At 54.5% G+C, this 6142-nt stretch overlaps 1 non-coding gene and 1 pseudogene across 1 annotated transcript; both read left to right on the forward strand.

The window, feature by feature from the left end:
• The first annotated feature begins 2153 nt into the window (after window positions 1-2153).
• LOC144764456 (5.8S ribosomal RNA) lies at window positions 2154-2307 on the forward strand. The gene has a single exon (XR_013596555.1). It is a non-coding gene; the product is annotated as a 5.8S ribosomal RNA (ribosomal RNA).
• Window positions 2308-2654: 347 nt separating this feature from the next.
• Window positions 2655-6142, forward strand: part of LOC144765600 (28S ribosomal RNA) — a 7330-nt pseudogene continuing 3842 nt past the window's right edge.

Genomic DNA, 6142 nt, shown 5'->3' on the forward strand with positions numbered 1-6142 from the left:
TTACCGGAACATAAGGTCTCACATATATGGATATTAAAACATGTTTACATCTACATTTCCAGCTGGTTCTTCAATCTATGGAATATAAAACAATAAGAGATATAAGATCTTGACCATCTCCAAAAAGTGAGTACCGTGTAATTTTGGCCTCCCCCCCTGGTGTCTCAAGATGCCCAGAAAGAGTGCATTTTTTCATTGATTACCTCTTTTCTGTCAAATTTCACAGAACCAACACAGATAACTTGAAGACAGACAGGTAATGTTTGAGTGTTGGGAAAGACTGAATATTAAGTTTGAACACCGCTTAGTTTGTGCTTGGTAGTAAGAATGGTTATTCTTGTTTTTTCATATTAATTCCATCTGTGGTCCTGAGGATAATCCCCGCATTTTGGGGGATTTGAAACGCGTCGACCCCTTGTTTGTTTGTTTGTTCTATTAGGCCAATCATACCTTCATGGATGTTTTGTTTAATTTTGAATAATTTATGATGGCTTTTTTTTATGTACTAAACAATATTTGTGATTGATTGACTATATAGTAGGTGCCCCCACCTGACTCAAAAGATATAAATAACTAGGTAAGGGACACATACACACACAAACTTCTTTTCTTTTCTTTGTTTCTCCATTGCACTATATATGTTTGGTATGAATGTGGCACAGATTGGTAGTGGATGAATCTAAAACGAATGCTTGTGGCTTTCTTTCACCCAAAAATCTTTTTTCTTTTACACCTTTGTCTTGTACATATTTGCATATACAAGTTGTAAATAGGAGCTCCCCTTGTAAATATCATTGTGAGATTATAACTGATTGTTAATCATATTTGAATTCCAAAAAAGTATCCAAAAAAACTTGAATAAATAAATTGGTTTCAAGACTGAACGGCTAGTCTTTGCAGGACAGTGTTGTGTTCATTGTCTTGCAGAAATCATTTGAACTCATTGAGCAGAACTGGCATTTTGTTTTGTTGATAACTACAGCACATTTCCACAGCAGCTCAGAACGTCCATTCTGAGGAATGCCGCTGCCGCCAGGCTCCGGCACCCCTACCTCTTCACTCAGGCTGCGCCTTCGCCTGCCTCTCCCTCCCAGGGGAGATGGGTGGGCATGCCGGTGCCCATGCAACCGCACCTCTCCACACCCCTCCAGTGACCCCTCCCGCCCAGGCGATTGGGCACCTTCCCCTGGCAGGCTCCCAAGAGATTGAGGGGTGCGTGAAGGTTGCCGGTCGGGGAGATGGGCATGCGGCTCCCACCCAGTCATCAGGTGCGGCTACCTGGTTGATCCTGCCAGTAGCATATGCTTGTCTCAAAGATTAAGCCAGTACAGTGAAACTGCAAATGGCTCTTTAAATCAGAGACGGCCTGACTGACGCGCGGGAGACCAGGGGTGGGGGTGGCCCCTGTCCCCTGCCCCTCTCCGTGACGGAAACCAAGTTCACCCGGCACGATCCCCCCCTCAGGTGGGGGGAACCGAATGGCAGTAAATCCTCGGGCTGGTACCACCCCTCCCTCGAAAGGCCCTGGTGCGGGCTGGGCTCTCCCGCGTCCAAGTCCCGGCCTGTCCGAGTTCCAGGTGACCGAGGAGCGGCCCTTCTCATGCGGCAGGGCGGCCTGGAAGAGAAGGGGCGAGTACCTGTGGTGGGAGGCGTGCGGGATGGGGAGCCGCCTGGCTCTTCCCTTTCAGCTCCTCCGACCTGGGCAAAGGGTAGGGTGGGCTGATCGCCAGCCCACCCTACCCTTTGCCCAGGCCACCGGCACGGCTTGGGGCTGCCTGGCGACTGATGGCTGACGTGCAGGTGGAGCAACCCTCCCTCGGTGCCAGGTACCCGGTTCGACCCGGTCTTGTGCCACCGGGCTGAGGGGTTTGAAGACTCATGTGGTTCTTCCTGTTTACCCTGGGAGGGACCGGTGGCCGCGGGGCCGCCTGCTCCCGTCACACTAGGAGCCCGCTACCTTGCCCATGGGCGGGTGGGGGGACTCCCAAGCTGAACGCCTGGCAATGTTTTTTTCCCAACGGTGCAGTCTGACTCCCAGAGGGGAAGCCTTGAACAGGGTGCCCGGGCTGTCTTGCCCGCGGATGGACAGGGTTGCCTTCCTCCCGCTTCTCCTGCGCCCGCAGGTGGTCGATCGTTTTCAAAAAGTTGCATGTGACTCTTGGCGGTGGATCACTCAGCTCATGGGTCGACGAAGAACGCAGCTAGCTGCGAGAATTAGTGTGAATTGCAGGACACATTGATCATCGACACTTCGAACGCACCTTGCGGCCCCGGGTTCCTCCCGGGGTTATGCCTGTCTGAGGGTCGCTCGATCGTCAAACGCGGCTAGGGACATGGAGGTATGCCATGGAGGTATGCCGCCGGCTCGCCTGGTCTCCGAGAAAGGGCTCTGGCGACCGGTCTGTCACAGGCCCATCCCGGGGTGCCTGCCTGCGTACCGCGGGTGGCTGTCAGTGGTGTCCCACTGGCTGCCCACGTGCACGCGCCTCGGGTGCCCAGCTTCGCGCCCGGCTTCTTGAGAAGGGCAAATCCCCTTCCAGATCCGATCCGGGGAAAGAGGGCGGGCGCTGCCGGGACGCCAGGCCCCTGCTCCGGCAGTGGCCTGGCCTGCCCCGGCAACCCCCTTCGACGCTCCAGCGTTATTCTTCCGACTATGACCTCAGATCAGACGTGGCGACCTGCAGAATTTAAGCATATTACTAAGCGGAGGAAAAGAAACTAACCTGGATTCCCCCAGTAACAGGGAGTGAAGAGGGAAGAGCCCGGTGTCAGATCCCCGCCCGGCGACGGGCGCGGGAAATGTGGCCAACAGAAGACGACTCCCCGGCGCCGCTCAGGGGGCCCAAGTGTGATCGAGGCTCACTCTGCGGATGGTGTTAGGCCGGTAGCAGCCCCCGGCCGACATGTGGCCAACAGAAGACGACTCCCCGGCGCCGCTCAGGGGGCCCAAGTGTGATCGAGGCTCACTCTGCGGATGGTGTTAGGCCGGTAGCAGCCCCCTTCGCGCCGGTATCGGGTCTTCTCGGAGTCGGGTTGCTTGGGAATGCAGACCAAAACTCGATCTAAGGCTAAATACGGGCACAAGACCGATAGCCAAGTACCATAGGGGAAAGTTGAAAAGACCTTTGAAGAGACAGTTCAAGAGGGCGTAAAACCGTCGAGAGGTAAACAAGTGGGGTCCGTGCAGTCTGCCCGGAGGATTCAAAATGGCAGGAAGGTCGGTGGCCCGGGAGTTCCAGATTCCCTCCGTGGGACCAGCGCCCAGGCCCTACCCGGCCCCCACAGGTTGCATTTCCTCCGTGGTGGTGCGCCGCGACCGGCTCCGGGTCGGCTGGGAAGGCTTCGGGGTGGCAGGTTGCCCTCCGCTCCGGAGGACGGTGTTACAGCCCCCCTGGCAGCAGCTTCGCCATGTCCGTGGGGCCGAGGGAGATTTGACTGCCTCCGTGCCCTCTCCTGGGCACCCCTCTGGGCGTGCCGGGGCAGTTGAAGGGGGACGGGCCCCCTGCTCCCAGCGCGACTGTCGACTGGGGCGGACTGTTCTCAGTGTGCCCCAACTGCATCGTCCATCGGGCGGAGAGGCCCACGCCAGGGGTCTGCGGTGATGTTGGTTACCCACCCGACCCGTCTTGAAACTCAGACCAAGGAGTCTAACACGTGCGTGAGTCAGAGGGCCGAGCGAAACCCTGTGGCGCAATGAAGGCGAGGGCCGGCGCATGACGGATGAGGTGGCATCCCGCCGCGCTTCCAGCGGTGGGCGCACCACCGGCCCGTTTCGCCCGCTCTGTCGGCGAGGTGGAGCATGAGCGTGTGTGATAGGACACAAAAGATGGTGAACTATGCCTGGGTAGGGCGAAGCCAGAGGAAACTCTGGTGGAGGGCCGTAGCGTGGGTGCACCACCGGCCCGTCTCGCCCGATCTGTCCGCGAGGTGGAGCATGAGCGTGTGTGATAGGACACAAAAGATGGTGAACTATGCCTGTGTAGGGTGAAGCCAGAGGAAACTCTAGTGGAGGTCCGTAGCGGTCCTGAGGTGCAAATCGGTCGTCCAACCTGGGTATAGGGGCGAAAGACTAATCGAACAATTTAGTAGCTGGTTCCCTGCCAAGTTTCCCTCAGGATAGCTGGCGCTCGGAGCCCCAGTTTTATCTGTTAAAGCGAATGATTAGAGGTCTTGGGACTGAAACGATCTCAACCTATTATCAAACTTTAAATGGGTAAGAAGCCTTGCTCGCTGGTGTGGAGCTGGGCATGGAATGTGAGTGCCTAGTGGGCCACTTTTGGTAAGCAGAACTGGTGCTGCGGGATGAACCGAACGCCTGGTTAAGGCGCCAGATGCCGACGCTCATCAGACCCCAGAAAAGGTGTTGGTTAATATAGACAGCAGGACGGTGGCCATGGAAGTTAGAATCCGCTAAGGAGTGTGTAACAACTCACCAACCGAATCAACTAGCCCTTAAAACGGATGGCGCTGGAGCGTTGGGCCCATACCCGGCCGTTGCCGGCGCTGAGAGCTGCGGGGGCTAAGCCGCGATGAGTAGGAGGGCCGTTGCAGTGAACACGGAAGCCAGGGGCAAGGGCCCGGGTGGAGCCACCGCTGGTGCAGATCTTGGTGGTAGTAGCAAATATTCAAACGAGAACTTTGAAGGCTGAAGTGGAGAAGCGTTCCATGTGAACAGCAGTTGAACATGGGTCAGTCGGTCCTAAGAGATGGGCGAGCGCCGTTCGGAAGGGACGTGTGATGGCCTCTGTTGCCCTCAGCCGTTCAAAAGGGAGTCGGGTTCAGATCCCCAAACCCGGAGTGGCGGAGGCGGGTGCCCTCGCGGCGTGCAGTGCGGTAACGCAAACGATCCCGGAGAAGCCGGTGGGAGCCCCGGGGAGAGTTCTCTTTTCTTTGTGAAGGGCAGGACGCCCTGGAATGGGTTCGTCCCGAGAGAGGGGCCCGAGCCTTGGAAAGCGTTGCGGTTCCGGCAGCGTCCGGTGAGCTCTCGCTGCGCTGGTCCTTGAAAATCCGGGGAGATGGTATAAATCTCGCGCCGGGCCGTACCCATATCCGCAGCAGGTCTTCAAGGTGAACAGCCTCTGGCATGTTGGAACAATGTAGGTAAGGGAAGTCGGCAAGTCAGATCCAAAACTTTGGGATAAGGATTGGCTCTAAGGGCTGGGTCAGTCAGGCTAGAGAGTGAAGCGGGACAGGGCGCGCCGCGGCTGGACGAGGCGCCTCCCTCTGGGGCGGTGGCGACTCTGGATCGCCCCTGCTGTGGTGGTCGCCTCTCCCCGTGCCCCCTCCCAGGAGGCACGGGCCGGCATTCTGCCTCGGCTGGTGCCTAGCAGCTGACTTAGAACTTGCGCGACCAGGGGAATACGACTGTTTAATTAAAACAAAGCATCGTGAAGGCCCGAGGCGGGTGTTGACGCAATGTGATTTCTGCCCAGTACTCTGAAAGTCAAAGTGAAGAAATTCAATGAAGCGCGGGTAAACGGTGGGAGTAACTATGATACTTAGCAAGTAATCCAACCTCAAACTTCTGGATCAGCAAGCATAACAAAATGAAAGAAAACAGTACATAGCTGCGCTGATGTTAAAAGCAAATGTTTTATATACTAGACAAACTATCACTAGGGTAAGCAACCGTACATTTGCTACATGTAGTTATTGTAATGAAGTTTGCGAAACAATTTCTCATATTTCAGGCGCATGTCCTAAAACTAAGGACATTAGGATAAAAAGACATAGCAAAATTCTAGAATTGCTCATTGATAGAGCAAAAAGGTGTGGTTGGATGGCATATAGGGAACCTCATGTTACGAATAATCAAGGAGAACTACAAAAACCAGATGTAGTGTTTACCAAAAATGGTACAGCTGTAGTGATTGATGTTTCAATTCGTTATGAAAACTCCCAGAATTCCCTTGAATTAGCGTGTGAGAGTAAAGTGAAATACCATCAGGATCTGTCACAGCAAATCAAAGATCTCACAAAATGCAACACTAACATTTCATGGCTTTATCATTGGATGTCGTGGTATTTGGCCTCAATGTAATGATGTTGTTCTTGCTGATTTAGGTCTGCAAATGTCATTCCCATTCAAAAAAAAATTTCCCTGACTACTTTAATGGACACTCTTAAAATGTGCCAAGTATTC

The sequence above is a fragment of the Lissotriton helveticus genome, chromosome 6, assembly GCF_964261635.1.
Source record: "Lissotriton helveticus chromosome 6, aLisHel1.1, whole genome shotgun sequence".
Taxonomy (NCBI): Eukaryota; Metazoa; Chordata; class Amphibia; order Caudata; family Salamandridae; genus Lissotriton; species Lissotriton helveticus.